The sequence below is a fragment of the Idiotropiscis lumnitzeri genome, chromosome 4 (genome assembly GCF_059441095.1).
Source record: "Idiotropiscis lumnitzeri isolate Australia: NSW breed Sydney's pygmy pipehorse chromosome 4, RoL_Ilum_1.0, whole genome shotgun sequence".
In the NCBI taxonomy this organism is placed as follows: Eukaryota; Metazoa; Chordata; class Actinopteri; order Syngnathiformes; family Syngnathidae; genus Idiotropiscis; species Idiotropiscis lumnitzeri.
The window spans coordinates 6414419-6435872 of record NC_142394.1 but is presented as its reverse complement, the minus strand read 5'-3'; the positions used below and the strand labels follow the sequence as shown (position 1 = coordinate 6435872).

General features: G+C 39.6%; 1 protein-coding gene across 3 annotated transcripts in view; it reads right to left on the bottom strand.

Moving 5' to 3' along the window:
• Positions 1–17974, bottom strand: part of il1rapl2 (interleukin 1 receptor accessory protein-like 2) — a 298580-nt gene extending 280606 nt beyond the window's left edge. For all 3 annotated transcript variants that reach the window (XM_088294330.1, XM_088294331.1, XM_088294335.1), the window contains exon 1: positions 16971–17974. The gene's annotated coding sequence lies outside the window, so the exon portion shown is untranslated. The remainder of the gene's footprint in view (positions 1–16970) is intronic.
• Positions 17975–21454: the final 3480 nt, after the last annotated feature.

Genomic DNA, 21454 nt, shown 5'->3' with positions numbered 1-21454 from the left:
GCTGCAGTCCCTGTAGTATGTGGGGTACACCCTGAACTGGTCGCCAGCCAAACACATATAGAACAAAAACATTAATAATAATAATAATAATAATATTGCGATTGGCTGGCAACCAGTTCAGGGTGTACCCCGCCTACTGCCCAAAGACAGCTGGGATGGGCTCCTGCACCCCCCGCTACCCTAGTGAGGAAAAGCAGCTTAGATAATGGAAAATAATAGTAATAATAATAAACACAATAAGATTGCAAGCAGTGATGTTTAGCCAGTCCAAAATAAGACCTCTACATTATGAAGCTGAATGTGAGCTACACAGTTGGTGAAGGCAAGCTGGAGTCAATTCGCCATACCCAGCAAAATGCACTTTTAATTAGTGGAGTTGTGTAATTTGTCCTTTGACCCTGCCATGGACAGTGAAAACAGTGAAGGCAGTGCCACGCAAGCAGATTTTCACGTGCATGTGTCTGTACCACTGCATTTTGAGGACACTGATTTAGGCTACATTCACACTGTAGTCCACATTGAGCATCATGCTCCAATTTGGATTTTTGTTCAATCTTATCTATTCATGTACTCGTTCACATTACAAAAACAACCGTGACTGCTAATGCGAATACAAGGAGTCCCTGAAGTGGCACGCTTGCACATAAAGCACAGTGTCAAGTGATCTATTTATGGTCATTTAATGGCCAATTCTACTAAATGATGACGTCACATCATTGTTGCGTGTAATAAATCAATCATATGCGTGGCTGAATTACATCTATCACCACAAATGTCCACTTTATGCTTCACATTTTAAGTAGTATAAAATTTAAATACAACAACTGTTACTTCAAACAATTAATCAGATTCACCAACGATGTCATTGGTCTCCTGAGCATTTTCTCCCACCCGCGTGGAGCATATATTGAATTTTCATGACATATAGGTTTTCACTGGCATGTAAACTTTTTTCATATTTAGGCAGTGTTGGGTAAACCTGATAGCATTGACATTTTCACACCAGTAGCAATGTACCCTGATGGGATGTTGTGGAAATTTGTGTTGGCATGACAATAAAATACTGCCCAGCATCGCTTTTGTGGCAAGTCATATAGAAGGGAACGTTACTATGGGTTATTACCAGTGTTGATCATCAATGCATTTCTGAAATTAAGACCAAACTAAATCCAAGTGAATCTTTCCCTTCTCATGCTGCATTTCATGATCCGTCAGCCTTTTAGTGGTTTTCAAAATTGTGGAGATATCATCCCAAATGCAGGTATAAACAGATCAAGGTCACACGGTGATGTGATAGTGAGAAATATATGCCACAAAAGAGTTTTTTAATCCATACAATCACCCACTTTAAAAGGAAGGACAAGAATATGAATATTGAATATCTAAAGATTATAGAAAAAATAGAAGAATATGAAACATTTATAGATCTCAGTATTTATAATGTCCTTAATATTCTTGATGATCTTACATGTAAAGCTAGATTTCACTGACAAGTTTAATGTTGTTTTGATGGCAGACTAGACTCTGACTTGCCTGCGACCATGCATTTTAGAAAGTACACACCCAAATCTCAAATTGAATTAAAAAACATGGTTAAAATTGATATTATGAATACTCAACTCTCGCAAGAACTCAAACTCAAGGACTTCAGATCAGGGATTATTTCAAGGATTATTATCAGCTAAAGTGTATTGGAGATTTATTTGTCTGACGGGTTATGGCGAAGAGGAAAATGTCAGAACCGGGTCAATTTTCATATAATTTGCCATTAAAAGGTTCAGGACATGTTTTTCTTTTGTTTGTTTGACTATTAACAATGGTTAACTTATTTTTTAAAGTATAATGATGGATTAAAAACGACAAGTTCTTACTTGAATGTTTTTATGCATGTCGACACTTTGGCTCTTCATTAATATTCCTTGGAAAAATGGCCACGAGCCTTCCAGAACATACATACAAAAGACTAGCGCAAAGTGCAGTCTAACGGTGTGCATGGGTGGAGTTTTCTCTGTTTTGGTGTTTTGCGAGGCTTTGCGAAGGTTGAATTGGGCATATAGAGACATTTGCGCCTTTGTGGGATGGAAGTAGACTTTTCCCGGCCAATCCTCGCGCAATTCCTCATTTGCATCAAGATCAGGGCGTTCCCAGACCAGTATGCTCTAGTACGCCGTGCCTAACAGTGCAAAAACAGAAATAGACTTGCTTGAGAGCGTGCTTGATGTTGGTAGGCAATCTGCAAGCTCTCCCCTGGCGGATGATGTAGTCAGCCATGCACGTGACAAAGGCAGGGACCAGCTTGCACCCCCTATTGTGCGCCTATGTGTGAACCCCCCTATTAAAACATTTTGATAATTATCATCTGTTCAATGAATTGATTTCTGCAATGATTCACAAGGACTGTCCGACGCTAGTGGTCCTATTAAAGAGCGGCTTTTTGTGAGCCTAAAATGTAATCTACCTTTTGTAAAACACATTTGCGGATGCATCAGGAACGCTCTGTGAGGTGCAGAATGTCTACAAAATTCACAAATTGAACTAGACGAGAGCTCCCCAACCACTGAGCTAATTTTGAAAAGTGACAGGCTTCTCTTTGTTACATCCATCTGTGATGGACTCGAGAGTTGTGCAGCGGATAATCTCTGACTTGTACGGATCAAGCACCACTGTTTGGGACAGGCACGATCCATGGAACAGTGCGTGATCACATTAAAACAACATGATTAGTAAAAATTCACTTTAGTAGAAGCAGATGAAATTGAAAACCCACATGGATCACAAGTTGACTGTATTGGAGCATTTTGGCAATGTGAGGTGAAACCAGTCCGCAAATTAATTATAAAGGATTTTTTTCTGTGTCTTGTCTCAACACCGTCATTTCAGACTCAGATGTCAAGGAAGCTGCCAACATCCGGAACGAACATGCCCCCTCCGCAACCCTCGTGGTGGCGTAGCGGCTACCTTGACTTCTGTTTTTGACCTTCCGGCTGGCTTTATCACAGTTTTAATGGACATTATATAGCTTACTACCAAAACGCTAGTTAATTACACCATCATTGTATGACACGACATAAGTCTCCGGCGTTTGTGGCGACTAGTGGCTAGCAGCTAGCTGTTAGCATCAGCAACAATTGCAAGCTCCCCAACACCGGTTGCCGTTCTTCAAAATTTATGGACGTGTATGAAGCGGTTGGGGGCCACTGAACTAACCATCCCCGGTAAGAAAATCAAGATGTGTCTGTTTTTATCCCAAGCGCAAACTACTTACCGTTACCAAATTGTCAGATGATTCAGGGGCGAGCAACACCGTGTGCCGGAATGCCCAGACAGGCGCTACACACCCCCAATCACACTTGACAAAACTTGCGGCCGCACGATACAATACAATACAACACAACTCTATTTGTATAGCACATTTCACAATAGCCGCAGCTGTAACAAACACTGTAATCAATTGATTAAATATAGGTTCTGCTGTCCTTAATTTAGATTGTAGAAATTATACCAACACAGTTGTAGAAAAAAGCAGAGTCATGACATCAATTATTTGTTGTATTTAAGATCTATTGTGGAGGTTGTTAACTGTTCAAATAAAAATCATGTTTGAGGACAGTGATACGTTTGTAACAATGCCGCCGCCAGCCTCATCTCCCCAGCCAGCCACGTTCCCCCTACTGCTGTTTTCTGGATAGAACCCGGCCCATTCTTTCAGTGCTCAGATTGAGTTAAATAAACATTGACAGAACAGAATGGAACAATTGAGATGATATAGGTAAAACCCTCTGAGCAGGTAAACGAAATGAGCTCCAGGGCAGTTGACATTAGGTTTCATTTCAATAATAATGCCTGTGTGAAAGCAGACTGTTTCCCAGGGGCAACGTTGAGATCTCACATGTACACACGTACACAACATGGTGATTTATTTGGCCTCAACGGATATTAAACTAATGTGTATTTATCCCTGAAAGCGTTATCATGAAACCAATACGTCATCAGTATTGGTTTCATGATAACATACACACACACACGCACACACACCACACATCCATACCCATTTAATTTCCCTTAATATTCCCTCTGCACCCATTTTAAAACCTGCTCTATTGACACTACAGTAGTCCACTGGGAGCCCTAAGAAATAATGTGAAGGCAAGATTTATTGCTCACACACTCACATATGTGCACACGCACGTGCATATGTAATTGCGCAAACAAGTCCTCTTGCACACAGACCGAAACATTCTTACCTATATCTCACACGGCGAGAGGCATGCATAAAGAAACAGTGTCATGCAAGATTTGTGCTGTTTGTGCTGCACACACACACACACACACACACGCACACACACCAACTCAAACATATTTGTAGGGAGAAGGAACCTATTTAAATGCTAAGTAAGCAGTCTCCCTTTTGGGGCTATGTGATTATACAGCGGATCTCATAAGCAATGCTTCACAAATAGATTTGCACATGTAGAACTTAATTACAAGCGGCCTCATTTCTCTATGTGTGTCATATTCCCAGGAATACATCTATTGAGAAAGGTGGGATTACCTCAACATGTTTGCTTGTAATGACCACGTAGCTGCTGTTTAGATTTGATGACACATTTCCATAAACAAGTTTGAGTTCAGAATTCTCCCTTGCCTTTGTTTGAATGTGTCACACTCGCAAGGTCACGCACATTCCTTCAGCAAAACAAAATGCACCCGAGTGAGTTGACAAAACTGATGAAATGGGGTATACAGGTAAAGGAAGAAAATAGGAATCCTGAATCGACTGTTTTACCCTTTCCTGCAGACCGGCATTTGTTGACAGTTAGAAAGGCATTTCAAAGTTCACATTGTGGTCAACATTTTCAATTAGCGTGTCATTATATCTGCTGAGTGGATGTCTTTTACTCCATTGCAAAGGATTCTGGTAACATTCTGACTATGAATTAAGAACACATGAGATGAGTTCAGTCATTTTTGACAGAGCTTTATTTTTGTTAAACATAAAAAAGGATACGTTCAATTTTTTTATCTTAACATAATGATCTTTGGCCATTTTATTTTTTCAAAAATTGTCTTTAACGCCATACCGGGGCTTTGAATAATTTTGTATTGTGCTATAAGTCAAACAAGGATGAAGTCCTGGCCTTTTCAAGGATGTAGCCAAACTCTCAGTTGTTTAAAAAGGTCCTACAATAACATTTTTATGGTCAGGGACACACGATGAGTGTTTCACTCGCTGATCCGAGACATCCTACTCTGGCAAAACATAAAATGGAAACCCCTTTGAGCACTGTGTGCACCTTCTGGCAAGAAAAGGCACAGTCTTATAGGCTTATTCAGGCAGTTGCAGAGCCAGTGCCACTGTGGACTAGCTGGCCCAAATGGAGGTGCTGTTCAGCATGATAATGTTCCAGCTGCAGCAACACAGTGCAGCCACGCACTTCAATCTGTTTTGCAAATTTCGTGTCCTTTACAACAACTGTATATCAACGTGTGACATTAACAAATGGCTTATTATTTTCCCTCCTTACATAGAAACCGTATGAATCTCTTTAGCACTCAGTCCAGTGGAGCAAGCAACTACGTAGCTTCTCTTTTTCCTCTCTCTCCATTAATAAAGCCATGGCTACTATGAACACAGGCTGACAGAGATAAATGGGAAAAGATCAGACGGAGAAGAAAGGAAGGAGAGAAGGAGAAAGAACTCGAGAGTGGGATGCAATGGAATAGAAGAGTCCTCCATTGTTTCTTATTTTCACAGGCACACATCCAAACAGGGTTTCTATTTTGTGTCCGCTAAGGCGACTGAAAAAAGTGTTTTCTCAGAGGACAAAAAGGTTAACAGATCATTTTTAAAGTCCCCCATACAACTACACAGATAGGGATGGAAGATGTGCCTGTCTTTATGAAAAAGCAGTGACACAGCAATGGGGGAGAATACATGAGTTTAGATTCGGTTCGATTAGAACATACACCTTAAAACTGTGTAATATGGATATTGTGACACGGGAGCAGTGGCTGTCCAGAAACTTGCATAGCATCTGAATTGTTCCTCGTTTTACTGTTGGTAAACTCTGTCAGTTGCTGTGTGAAAGAAGCAATAACTGTGCAGCAGTGGCAGTGAATTTGCAACTGCGATATTCTGTAAAGGCTCCCCCTACAGTCTGGCTGTGGGATAGCGTGCAATGCAAACCATCAAAAGCTACAAATCATTTCATTCTACGCAATCAGTAAGATTATTTTTAGTTTCAGATTTTATGTCAGTTTGATGTGTGCATAAATAAACATAATATGACTGCGTCATGCCTGTTGGCTATATCTCCCCCGCTGTTGATTTGAAATCATCGAAAACTGGCTGTGACAACTGTAATCCTCAGTGATTCAAATTTAGCTGTATTTGTAGCAAGTTGTACTCACTGACAAAATAATTTAGTGTGACAAGTAGTAAAACCTTTGTTGATGTCTGCACACCATCCTCAGTGCAGATTATGATGCCTGCTCTGCAGTGATACCCTCTGTGTGGAAGTAACCAAGATCTGATCTCATAATGACATCCGGCCCATTGGGTTGGGACGTCCCTAACAATATTACTGCAAACTTTCGGTTCATCGGAGTATTCAGAAGTTCATCCTTTCATTTCCTGTGTCCCTCGAAAATTAGATCTGGAAATGACATTTTTCTTGATTTGATGGCGCAAGTTGCTTTCCAAATGGCAATTGATGTATTGTTTCTGATTGGCTCGTTGTTCTTCTGACCGGCAATATCTTGCAAATTGCAGTCAGTATTTCATTCACTTTCTTGAGACTGGGGAGAGATTTATGTATATCTTTTGTTTAGCCTTTTGATACTGCCGAGTATAGTATATATAGTATTGCGTTCTTTCTCGGATGTTTAAAGCATTAAAGTGATTCTTTACAAATGCTTCCACTTTCATCTGTAAAAAGTTAACATTTTTACATTAGTATTTTTCACGTCCAATTTTGTACAATTAACACCTGTAAAAATGCATTTTTACACTTGCTGTTGTCTGAAAATGACATCACATGTTGATAGCAACAATTCACGGCTGAGCAGGTGAACATGAGCACGATATTCTTTTCAGTCAATAGCATGTGGCAAAACACGTTATTAAAGGTGTTAATTGGTCATGAAAAATAATTAAGTCATCAAAATCATTAAAGATCAAATTTAGTTTTTAATCCTGAAAATGGCTAAATATGTAAGGTACCTCTTTAAGGATAAGAAACAAACGCTGCGGAATTTTTGACATACTTGCTGGGACAAGTATGATGATGAGTTTGTCAACTAAGTGGACAAGACCAAATATCGGAAAGAACTTCAAAAGAAGATAATTTAGCCAGTCATGTCTAAGAATCTATTGTCAAGTCGTGCGAAGTGACATGCCCTCGATGGAAGCAACGACATAAGACCGGTAATAACTGGTTGAATGCCGAGCTGATGAATCACAGAAAAGAAGCCTGTTGAGCATAAAGTCTTTAATATGAAAAATGAGGACAATTGGGAAGCCAAACGACAAGCCTAGTTGCACTTCAAAAATGCCGCTCTTAAGGCACAACGTGCCGCATTCTGGTATCTTACTGAAACAATGGAGCACCATATTCCAACTGCTCAGTTTGTGAAGGCACTCCGACAAGATAAATCAGCACAATTCAGCACTGAGTATAAATCACATGAGAAAACCAAGTTGCCAGAAGCGTATTGAGAGAAACATGGCGAAAAATACGCTTGTCATTCTCTTGAGAGCTTTTGATAGAATTATTTCAATTTGGCTGCATCTCTACTAGAACTGTAGGTGCCTTCGGTGCTGATCCGCTGGATTGGGAATTTAGTAAGGTATCGTACTGTTCAAGAGGAGCTTGACGGAAAATCTTTGATAAGGAAAATTGGCAAAGGAGATCCACAGTGTGGAATTCTGTAGCCCTTGCCATGGAATTGCGATTCTATACTTCTGGAACTCCAGAAAGAAAATATATACGCACATGCCCATGCCAGCGACCTGGAGGTGCAAGTAGCAGGTGCAAATGTAAGCTGTCTAAGACGCTGGGCACAAAAGGCAATGAACATTGCTGTTAAAAAACAAAAAAAACTGTTTTTAGTTTCACAGCAATAAGATGCAGTTGTCGTGCTCACTGGCAAGCGAAAGCCCAGTTTGAGTGCCCTGTCGATGAGCGGCTTGAAATTTCCAGCATTGTACTTGATAGTAATTCAACAATGAAAAGTCATATTACACGGATTTTCTCCAAGAAGACTGTGACGCTAAGGCAATTGTTGACCAAATGCATTACAACACATTCTTATATGTATTTCCACATTTTAGGGGAAGAAATCTAAGTGGAGAATTGCCAACTGCTGTTCCATGGCCATGGGTTTGAGACTTCAAGCTCTCCAAGAGGGCAAAAGATTTGTGACAAGGTATTGAAAAGTGGCGCAATGATTTGTGGTTGCTGGTTTTTCAATAATTTTTTTTCTGTATCAATAGGATTTATGTTGTTTGTTTTTTTTAATATGTTTAAGTAAAGCAAAAAATGCAATCAATCATATCAGCTAGTGATAAAGACTAACTGAGAACTCCGAGTTGAATACAAACTGAAAAGCTCAAGAACTACCAAGAAGGCGTGACGTGTTTTTATGGACAATGCTTTGTTGAAATGTACATTTGAACAAACCTCAACTGTTCCAGTGCTTTAAAGCTTCCTACTTTGATTTGTTTTCCTGGGTAATGAAGTAGAATCAGTACAGAAAGATGTCAAATCATTTTGGAAAGACGCTGATCTTTGCCATATTACGGCTGCTGTTGTAGCAAGTTAGGACTGCACTGTTGCTGCTGTGTACACTATTACTCCATTTGATCACAATCCATAGGGACTAGCCTGTCAGAGAATGTTACGTCAACTAAGGAGAGGCTACAGACACTGGTAGATTTGCTGAGGGGTGTACTGGAGAGTCACAGTGATGAAGAGGAGGAGGGAGCACATAAAGGAAGGAGATGGAAGATCTTTGCAGTTTTTATACAGTACAGTTTGTTTCACTTATATGCACTGTACAGTAAGTAACGTTGAGGTGTCAAAATCAAATAGATGAACTGAGTACTAATCGATTATCAAATTAACATTGGAATCTGGTGTGTTGCAGCCGGGAGAGATTGAAAGCATGCAGGAAAGGCGCTCCAGGGCTAAAGTTTGACACATATGCTTTAGAGCATGGGTAGGAAACTCCGGTTCCTGGAGAGCCATAGCCTGCCTGTTTTAGACCTCTCGCTACTCCAAACACACCTGATTCAAACAATCAGGATCATTTCAGGCTTCTACAGGGCCCGTTGATGTGCTGATCGTTTAAAGCAGGTGTTTCCAGGAAGTTGAGTTCCCTACCCCTGCTTTAGAACCATTGTTTAGCTTGAACCTGTCCAAATCCTTTGATTTCAGCCTCTTGCCTCTGATTTCTGTAGTCAGTCATGAAAGCAGAATGATTATCTTTTGTGTTTAATCAAAATAAGACACTGGTGAGCATCTGCTTTTGCTTTGAAAAAACAATGATTGAACCAATTATTGAATCAGTTTTGAAAACTTTGGTGAGTATGCAGGTATGATATTGCTTAATTGTTTGGTTTTTTTTCAACTATAAGCAATACGGGAAAAACAACAATAATTGGTTGGTAAACAGTAATCAAATAAAAACATTTTTTTTTAAAAAAACAAAATAAAACTTAAATGTAAAGTAAAATTGCATCCAATTATTTGACTAATCTGTAGCATTCTTAATATATTTGATCTAACGTATTCCTGTTCTAGGTTTACCAACAGGGTGGAGGTGGCAAGTCCCTGGCAAGTTCCATACATGGCACGTGAGTAAGCATAAGATGTTTAATGTTGACCAATAACCCGGTCCATATAGGATATGTAATGACAACTTTCGACTAGGACTGCCCGAACAATTCTGATAGTCAACTAGTCACTTATAGTAGTTGCAATTAGTCAACTAATCGGATCATGTAAGCCACAGCATACCTCTCCAGCAAGCAGCTGCTCTTATACACCCATCATTATGTTACAGCCCAATTTTTTAAGGTATGTCCAAACTAAATGTAAAGAAAATTAAGATGATAGTACATTCAACTTTAATTAAACTTTGCAGCCTATATTGTGACATGTTTATAAATGATGGTGCAACTTAAATTGAAGGCAATACTGCGACCAAGCGGTAAGTAAACCAACCGTATTTTCAGTAATAAATCTTTTTTAGAATGACTATGTTCATTTAAAAAAAAAAAAATGTTTTAATGCAAACGTCTTACATACATAGACTCATAGCAACGGCCTAACAACTAAAATGGTTTTATTTGGCAATCTCCGGTATTCTGCAGGAATTATGTCATCCGCAGAACGACAAGTTGCCAGTGTACTGCATCATCGATTGTCCGGTAAGCTGCTAAAAAAAAAAAAAAATAATAAAATAAATAATTAGGTCACGTGTCTTTTTTTTGTTTGTTTTTTGCTCCCCATCAGAATTTGCGTGGATGTTGGATGAGGAGGACCCAAATGCATGGAAGCGAGGCAGCAGTAACGCAAAGGGTATTTAGTTGAAGAAACAACAACAAAAAAAAGGAACTTTGAATAAAAAATATATATATCAAAGTACAAAACAACTAAGATCAAAGTAACAGCCAAACTAGAAAAGGAGGACTAGGACTTGCATGGACAAAAGGCACTAAAACATCACAACAGGAGACCACTAACATAGACACTGACATGGACAATGAACTGAAAGCAAACAGGGATCTAAATACAAATTAAAGAGACAACGAGGAACACCTGGACAAGACATAAAGGGTTGGACAGAGCTGAAAGGTTAACACTAGGGAATGGGACGACAACCACAGGTGGACACAATCAGCTGACAAGAGAGACACATCAAACAAGGAAAAAACATGAAACTAAATACTAAACCAAAAACAACAAACCCAGACCGTGATAAGTCTTTCACATAAGTGGCAGTGACAGCATGGAGTTTCTGCAATCAACTAATAATTAGCACTGATTAAAACAAAAAAAATGATATATTAGTTATCTGATATGGTTTGAGTAAAAAAAAACATTTCTAATTCTTGAAGGCACGTCAAGAAAATATACCGCAATCTGAGCTCAGCTAAAACAATGATCTCCTGTAACTGCAATTAAAATCCTTCAATTACTTCGGTCATAGATTTAAACAATGGCGCTGACTTCTTGAAAACCACCAACAATGTCCCACAATAAATATCTTCAAGTTGTTTCCCCTTTTAAAGCTTCTAAAACCCTCCATTTTTGGAGTTTGGGTTTTTAGAAGATACATTTATATCTTTCAAAAAATTGTTTCACTTATGTAAGATTAACAATTACATCGTGCAATGTCACTACCACTCTATGAACGTTGATTGACATTCCAACTTAAAAAAGAAATGGAAGTTGAAAAGTTGAAGTTGAAATAGCCACCAGCAAGAAAAAATCATTTGATGTTCTGCTCTATTGCCAAGGTTTTCGCAACTTCTCTAACCCTGAATGCAGCAGATGAAAAATGTCCTTTCACCCAGGGATCCAATCGCATTTAAGCACATCTCCTCTTTTGTCAAGTGAATTGAGAAAGAGCCCTGTGATCAGAATGACTAACACAAGGACAGTTGTAATAGTTGCAGTCCAGACACTGTGACCGCCAAGAAGGCTAACACTGCCAGGGAGCCTGTCTACTGTCGACGATGCCATGAGTAACATCAAGCGATGGAGCTGGACAGCATTAAATGACACCTCCTCCCTGCGTCACGAGTGCCTTAGCAGCAACTGTGTGTTGTAGGTAGCAGTCCTGCAAAACAAGCAAATATCCACTTAACACTGACAAGGATGGAACGAAATTAAACTATCATTAACAATGAATCAGCGCTTCACATTAATCAACCTTCAAGTGGCGGATCGTCATCCAAACCCTTTGTCAGCAGACAGCCACCCTTCTGACAGAGAATATACTGAATCACCAAGTTCTTATCAGCTGCAGGGCTCCATTCTGAACGCAGCTTGTCCTCCATGCTGCTGTGACTTGACCTACAGGCGCCATTATGCTCACTAAAACGTTACTATCGTGTGCTGCGGCAACAGATTTAGAAGTTATTTTTGTGTTGCGACAATAGCAACACTCGCACAAGCGATTATGTTATGTGTGATATTCTAATGATCAGTCAAATAAAAATGCAAACAATCTCAAACATGCTATTTTAGCTACGGTTCTAGCTTTATAGGAAACTTCACTGAGTTTAATTTGTTCCATAGTTAGATGCACGGGTGAGCTGTGGCCTATCCCAATTGACTTTAGGCAAATTAATAATCAATAAATATGATCAAATTTTATATTTCGGAATTATTCTTATTGTCAAATGTGGAATAATGAAAGCTGTTTCTGTAAACATTCATCCTTCATTTACATGGAAAGTGTTATAATGTTATGTACAGTAGATGGCACAGCTAACATTCTCACTAACATTTCTCTCCTTTCATGTGTTTCAATTTTATTTACCAATAGAACATCTCTTATTACATTAATGCTTGACAAGTGCTGAATTCAATTTGTGTAATGACCGATCCAAAGGGCAACTTACTGTTTGACCCGCACGGGGTGATTATAAACTTGTTATATCCCAGGCTGGGTCTTGAGGCTCATAATGCACATTCATGGGAGCTTATGTTGTTTAAAGGATTCTGACTGGCCAAAATACACTCAATATTATTGTCTTGGTCCTCTCTAACAAAACACTATTTGAGTAAAGATGTCTCACATTTGAACAGTGCAACGTTCTCTGCGCATTTAAGACATGTCCGGGTGGCCCTCTGCTCAACAAAAATACATTCTGCCTCCTTGTTTTTCTTGAAATTGGCTGTTTCTTATACCAACCTTTCTCTTCGCACCAGGTTTTGAAAAAGCAATGATTGAGGCTGATAGTGGCCGATGGTGTCGTGGTACAGCCGCTTGACTTGCGTGCGGGCAGCGTGGATTCACTTCCCACTCAGTGACGGTGTCTATGTCTGCCCTGTGACTCGCTGGCGACCTGTTTAGGGTGTAGTGCGCCTTTCGCTGGTAGTCAGCTGGGATAGGCTCCAGCACCCTCCCGCGACCCTGTACAGGATAAGCGGTGTGGATGATGACATGACATGACTGAGGCTGGGTGCCAAGATATGTATTCCTTTCACTTAGTGTGACTTCAGAACTATGTTTCGCCGAAAGCTGTCATTAGCCTGAACGATGGTATCTCATAATTGGAAAAAAAAAAAAACATCCATCCATCCATCCATCCATTATCTTGTCCGCTTCTCCTCACGAGGGTCACGGGCATGCTGTCTCCGGGCATTAGTCGGTTTACACTCTGGACTGGTTGCCAGCCAATCGCAGGGCACGCATAAATGAACAACCATTCACACTCACAATCACACCTACGGACAATTTGGTTCAATAAACCTACCAAATATGTTTTTGGAAAGTGTGAGGAAAATTGAGTACCCGGAGAAAACCCACCCAGACACGGGGAGATCAAGCAAACTCCACACAGGAAGGCCGGACCCAGAATCGAACCCTGCACCACTGTTCTGTGGTGATGCAAAAAGGTGAACCACTGTGCCGCCCTAACAATAAATAAATAAATAAATACAAAACCCCCTGGCTAACACACCAAAAAACGTGTGGGCCCCCATACTGCATGTTGTTCTTGTTGGCCACTAGAGGGCATAGGTGAATTGTGGGCTGCTGCGAACTCAGGCATATCACATACAAATCACTTATCACAAGAAGCGAAGCACCAGGAAGCTTTAGATGTGAATATAAATAGAGAACAGGAGTAATATTAAGTGCGACAAAAAAGCCATTCTAAAATTGAACTTTGACGTCAAGTAGGGGGCCACAAAATATCCTGCTGGCCGTAAAATGGCCTTCAAACTGTGAATTTGAGACCACTGATTTTAAGGGCCCTAAATGCAAACACAGATTTGTTTAAAAATAGGATTCAATATTGAATTAACCTCCAGGGGAAATGCCAAGCTCCCTCTGCAAAAAAAAAAAAAAAGGCCAATGATAATTTTTAAGAACCTTCCTGCCACAAAATATGAAGAACCTTTGATCCGGTCAAGCATGACACGGAATGTCACAGTTGCACATAAATGTATCGTCACTCCATGCCATTGTGTATCATGTCTTTGATCAAAATACAATTTGAAATTTCTGAGACACTCGTGCACGAAGTTAGTACATAGCAAAAATGTATGCATTGCTCTTATGGAATATAATGTCAACAAGTGAAATATATTTATCATATCAAGCTATAAACAAACTGCTGCAGAATAACTTGATTGATTTGAACTACATAGTTGAAAAAGCACAACGGAATTCATATAAGCATCATAACCACATCGAAATAGTCAAAAGGTGTACACTTGCACAAACAACACAAATACGTAACGTTAAAAAAAAGCACCCTTACTAAATGAAAAATTATTTGACATTAAATACGATTTCAATAATGTACCTTGGAGATCAACAGTACAGTAAATAACAATAACAATTTCCAACAATTTATAGATTCTAAATGGAATATGAAGTCGACAGTAATCCAAAATACATGTATGTGAGGTGCAAATATTATTATTTTTGTTTTTAATGATGTGTACTTGACTGTAGATTTGCATTTTTGTAACAGACGCCAGTTGTACTTTGTAATATACATATTGCATAACCGCTTATTTTATTATGTTTAAAATGATCGTAAACTTTGGACATTTCTCTATATTTTATGCACACTTTTCTTTTGGATAATTACCACTGCAAATCATGGGATGTAAAACAATGCACATTTTACTTCTGATAATAATAAAAAAAAAATCCAGAATGCAGTGAAGCCGCAAAAAGTGAACTGTAATAAAGAGAGGGACAACAGTTGCTTACTTCTATATAATCATTTATGTATTCTTTTTCGTATTTTAAAAGGGTAAACTAACTAAAAAAATGACACTTTTGAAAGATGGTTCAGCAGGAAGGTTATGTGCATTTATCATGTTTTCAGGCTTCAATCATTTACTTGAGATACCTCCACTCAATAATGGTGGAGTCAAAATACTTGTAACCTGTAGCACTTTCTTCATCCAGCATTTAGCCTTGCTGACCCTTTCCGGCCACTGCGGTGCTTTTCATTGCCCTCCTCCTCCAGTCTTCAAATGTATCTTCCGTCATCTTATTTTTTCCATTCTACATTCTTTTGTGAAACTTCCTCCGTGTTCATATCTCCATCTCACTTTGCTAGCTACTCTCTGCCCTTGATCTGCCTTTTTGTAATGTGCACCTCCACAATCTCTACATCTTTAATCCATAACATCCTCTTCATTTCTTCTTTTTTTTTGGTTTCCCACAATTTTTAACTTCAATCAAATTTTAAGAAAAACAATGTACTAAACCTCAGAGGTTATTTAAACTTTTCAGACATGTAAACGATCACTAGGCAGGTGGCTTCAAATGCTTAGATAGATAGATAGATAGATTTCACACACCCACATACACACACATCTTGTAGCCTCCCAGTGCACTAGCATGCTGACAATTGACTGCACCTTGCTGCTTAAGAGCCATAATTGTTAAACCCTATGAATTCCACCCTTGTGTGGGTAGATGTGGCAGTGTCACATGACTGTACAACACACATCTGTCTTCCTCTCTGCTCTTACATACACTCAACATGCATACACGCCATTGCATGACCAACACACTCCTTCTGTTCTCGGAACAGAAACTCTCTCTAATGCTCATATAGAGAAGAGGACAGGGAGTGAGTGGGGAGGAGGAAGAGAAAACACCTGCTGGGCTGTAAAGCACTCAGACAAACAGCGTCTGTATTTGGGAGACTTGAACAAATGGCAAAATTATACAGTGGATCCCCAAAAAGCTGCCATGTCCTCACTGCTGGTTGACTGAATAGAAAACAGCACACGCAGGCTGTTTTGTTGTTGTTTTTCAGCAACGTAATGGAATGCATGTTTTTAGGTGTCCGTAAATGTACAATGAACAAGAACGTACTGTATGTGTTAGACTATATCATTAACATCCACAGTATCAGGTACACATGAATCCTCCAATAAGGTCCAACAAAAGAGGAGTATCATATTAAATAACGGTTTGATTTGTAGGCTACGGTCAGAGACTTCTATTGCCGTAGCAGTTTGTACAACACTGCACTGCATCATACTGAGAGGTGTTCGGGATCTGTTGGTATGTAATGTAGCTACATGACGGGCAAAATATTAAGAACAGCTCTCACTGTGATGCAATGCAGCATCGTGCTGGTAAACACGCCAGTATTCATCTTTTTCAGGAGCATCACACCTAAATCTGGGCCCCGATAATTGATCATCATGAAGGGCCCCCCTGCCTAGGTTTGTTGTGGGTGGATGGGGGGGCTTCACAGTGGCCCCCCTGAGTGACTTTCCATTTTCCCCCACTGTTCAACACCCTGATCTTGTCCTCATGCACAATATCTAATAGTGTCAATGAAACCAGAGCAATGTGATCTCTTTAATATGTGCCTAGTATTAAGACCTCTTGTCGCCCTTTCAGTGAGTGCTCAGCGCTAGCATGGCTTTAGGGGAGCACAGCTGCAACATTGTCACGAGGAAGTAACAGAATACTACATCTTTTTTAATCAGTCTTAACTACGACATCCCTGTTTTGTTGGAAATGCACTATATAAATAAAGTTGTATTGTATTATATTGGTTTTCCCTTAATGCACACACATGCACGAACATGCAAAGAGTCTATGTCACGTATGCTCACTTTATCGCTCGTTATCACTCGTGCACAGACGGGCGCGCACACACACACGTGGCACGTACTTGCACACACAACTTGTCAAGTAGCCCACATGTGAGCCACGCGTAAAACACAAACGTGATGGCCTCTTACCTGCTATGCGAAAGCTACAAGCTCAGTCTCGATGCCAATGACAGGATCTTGACCTGGGTTAGTTACAGTTTTTGAATAATCCAACCACTCTCCTCTCTTTTCCCCGCTGCAGCCAAACGTTTCCCCTCCAGTAGGTCGAGTCCTCTTGTCCCCCTCAGCCAAAAACGACCCTACCAAGCTCTGACCGAACTTTCTGGATTCAAAAAATGTATTAATAAAGCCTCTCCCTTTTCTGCACTCTTCTCTTGAATATGACACTAGCACCGGTCGGTCCTTCTGTTTTCGCGCATTACTCTGGAGCAGTCGGTGCACTTTTCCGCATCCAAAATGCATAGAGTGTCGGAATTTTACACGAAAAAAATAATAATGAATAATCAGACGTAGCGCTGACACTTGCAATTTTGGCAAGATAGGATTTTGTGCCCATCACTCTCAATACGTAATCTTTATCACAATGTCCTCACTTGCCCAGTTAAGTCTATTTTACAGGATAATTGAGTGTTAATAAACAGCAACGTGTTGTGAGTGTCGTCGTCACTTTCCTCCGTTATATTCCAAACATGTAAAAATGCAGTTCCAGGGAAAAAGTGTGCTTCACGCAAAGGTGCACGCTGATATCGCTCCGAACATTCCAAAAATACGTTCTACCATGACAACCCTCAAGTTCTATTGCCCAAGACGGGCTGTCGGCTTTTTTAAAACATGTACTTTTCTTCCTAAATCCACGGAGAAAAGCTTTAAAAAAAATAAAAAAGAAATAAAGTCTTCTGCTCTTCACTGCATTATGCGTTTGAAGATGTCTTTTAAATAACCTCCTGCAAGGGGAAAAAACGGTTAGATGCCTCGAGTCACTTCTTTTGCTTTCTTCTCTCAACGAGGGAGGATAAGGGAGGAAGAGGATGAGAGGTTAAGAGAGAGGGTTGTTGTCTTCGCTTTCCACCACAACGTACCAGATATGAGAAAGGGGGCTACTACACATCAACTCTACTTTTCTCGGTGGAGGAATGCGCCTCCTCCTCCTCCTCGTCGTCTTCAACCTCCTCATCCACCTCCTCCTATACTCCCCCTCAGGTCTAGTGGGCGGTTCAGATCCAGACTAACTTTAATAAGTGAACAAGTTGGCATTCCATATATTTTATGCACTCCATCCGATCTGATCTGATTGTTGCGTTGTGGAGAGATGGGACATCCCCATCCCACGTGAAAGGCGCTGTTCTTTTCAGCACCACAAACGACCACAGTCGAATCCACTCACAACACAGAGACGAGACATTTTCCTTCTCGTTCTCATTCGTCAAAAAATGATCAATCTTAATAATTCTGTCGCCAAAAGCCACAGAGCAAATGAAGGGAAATGAGAGTGTAAGAAAGAGCAATACGTGGGTTTTTAGTTTGAAAAGTGCCACGGTGCTGCCCCCTTTTGGTTACAAAGAGTCATGACGAGAGAGAAGTTGGAAGTGTTTAATGTACAGCAGGTCTGGTCAAGACTATAGACATTACAACAGGCAATTGACCCGACATATTTGCCCCATGGAGTGGCAACTTTCCGTCAGTTATTGAACAAAAAACATGACAGATTGTCACCCAAATTTTTGTGGACGCAAAATATAATAACCATAATCTGAAAATATTAGACAAAACTGGTAATACTTTGAAAGACGGTCACGTCAGAAGCATTGCCTCATTATTACACACTTACTTATTATGGTTTCCAAAGTTGAATGTACAATCATCTTAATTATCTTTATTATTAATTTGTACATACCTTAAATAAATCTGGTTGTACGATAATGATTGTTAAATAAGACCAGCTTCTTGCTGGAGCGATATGCGATGATTTAAATGTGACACAAATAATGGTTTATGGGCTGCCCTTGGTGAGAATTGTTACTGAATAGCATACACAGACTGGGTAACCGTTCAACATTATGATGTTATTCATGTGACATGCATAAAATTGGCCAGAATTCGCCTTTCAAGGTAAGTTAATTCACAAATAAAATTGAGTGAAATTTTAAAATCTGATTACTGCATGATGGACAGGCTCATCAGATGACTTTTGTCTTAATTGGATTAATGGCACAGATGTGTTCTTGCTGTTGTCTACTTGCATGGGAACAATTATGTTTTGCTACAGTACATAAGGACAAACCCAACAAAATATATTTACATACTTACACTCCCCACAATCCCAATGAGCATCTTGTGTGTCTCATGGATGAGGCCATTTGCTCCAAGCACAGATTATCTTCCTTCCAGACTAAAACGAAAGCCTTGTGGTTTTGGCACCGGATTAAGTCACTCTCAGCAGAGAATTTTACGATGAGGCTACAAACAACTCATACAAAATTTGTCTTGTCAATCCGCTTCCGGAAATGAGACCAAGGAGAGGCTTGACTCATCAAATAAACACTCACGCCATTGATTTTCTAATGCAGTTAAAGTTGGTCCAAAACTGCAAAGTAATTTGTGACTCTAATGTTTTTAGAGCAGTTGCAATTTGAGGCCTGCTTCGTATTTCACAGTCATATCAGTAATATCAAGTTCATAACTTAGAAGCAATGATCACATAAACCAACTAAATGACTGACAATAGGGGTTGGTAATTCATTCACTCTATCGTAAGATGTAGCCATGTCTTGTAATGGCTTGTCAGATCTTTTCAGATAAGCAGACACCATCTTTATGCCTTTTTAAAACAATGCCCTATTATCAGTGGCTATGCTGCAAGTCTTTAACATAACAGGACTTTTTAGACAGGGAAGTCAGAAGTCCATGCACCAGATACAGAAAAAAGCGTTATCAAAATTCATTGTGTTGTGTCTAGGAAGAAGAGAGCATAAAACTGCAAAGAATGACAAGCAGGAAATGAATCGCTCACAGAGATCATGCACGTTGAAAAGCATGAAATAAGTAACAAAGTTTTAGACTAGTTATTTGCGGCGACTCTATGGACCCTTCAGTGAGTGATAGCCTGTACAGATGATTCCGGCTGTCCTTTCAAATCTGACAGCTCTTGAACAGATGGCTAAATACATGTAAAGGGTCACTGGCAATACTTCCTGCCCGTTTCTTCACCCTAGTGTCAGGCTGTTACTCGACAGAGGCACACAGACAGCCGAAGTACTCAACGATGCAGAAAACACTTTGGATCTGGTCCTTGGAACCCAAGCAGTCAGAGAAGATCCAAACAGAAAAAGACACTTGTCACATAATGACAGAGGACCATTAGCTTTCAGCTTTTTTATGTCTTAATGAGGGAAACATTTGCATTCGTGCAAAGCATGGCGGAATAGTGGTCCGCACGTCTACTACAGAGTCGAAGGAATCATGGTTTAAACTTCTATGTTTCTGCACAAGTTGACGCAAACACTTCATGTACTACTAGCGCCATACGTTAACTAGTAGTAATTTATCTCCCCCAGGGATCAGGGTCCATACTATTTTTGATACTGACCAAATTTGGTTGATACTACAGAGAGTGTATATATATATATATATATATATATATATATATATATATATATATATATATGTATTTGTATTACGGCCTCATGCTTATGATACCAAAATATATGCATGTGAGGTGCAAGTATTATTTTTGTTTACTATTGTTTGCCGTCATCACATTCTAGTAGAAGTACTGTAGAATGATTCTACAGTACTGTAGTATCTGTACCTATCTGAATGTGTGTCCATGTGGCATGAACATTCGGACAGCTGAAATTTTCAACAGCATTTTGGGAGAGCCATCAACAAAATTCATGATTGCTTGGAGATTGCCTTAAAAACACTCATTTAAAAGCCTGACATAAAAGGATGACTGATTAGTCATTGCAGCTGTCTACCCGACTTTGGACCAAAGGGTTTTGAGGTCAAGTTCTGTGTTGGGACAATCTCAGGGATTAAGTTTTTGACTAAATTTTAAGAGCCACTGTTAAAAATTGGCAGAATTTTTGGAATCCAAACCCACCTTTGTAATAAACTGCTAAAGTATCTTTGTTGTCTTTTCTGATTACAAGCATGTATTAATAATGTTGCACTTCATGGGAATTTTTGGTCTAGAGACAGGCATTTATTTATTTTTTTAACCTTAAGGCAGCGTTTATGCAGATCTAAAGCAGGGCAACTCATCAGTATGCAGCTTTTTTTTTCAATGCCTGAGGCGACCGCAGAAGAATATGTGAACAAGCAGAGTATTCATACTTTTCACAACAATCATTGGAAGATGTCTTTGTTGTTTTTCCCTTTCATTCATTGGTTCAATAAAAAACATTTACAACAGAACCACAATATAATTTTCCCCAACTGTCTCATTTCCTGACTCGTGCCAGCCCTTTTTTCAAAGTAAGAAATAATTTATTAAATATTTTACCCGACCAGACACATGCATTTGCAAGATTTGCACAAGATGTCCTCATTGAGTTTCCCCCTCACAGCTGTACTCTGAGGCAGGTCACTGTCTTCAGTTTTTTTGTAGTTAG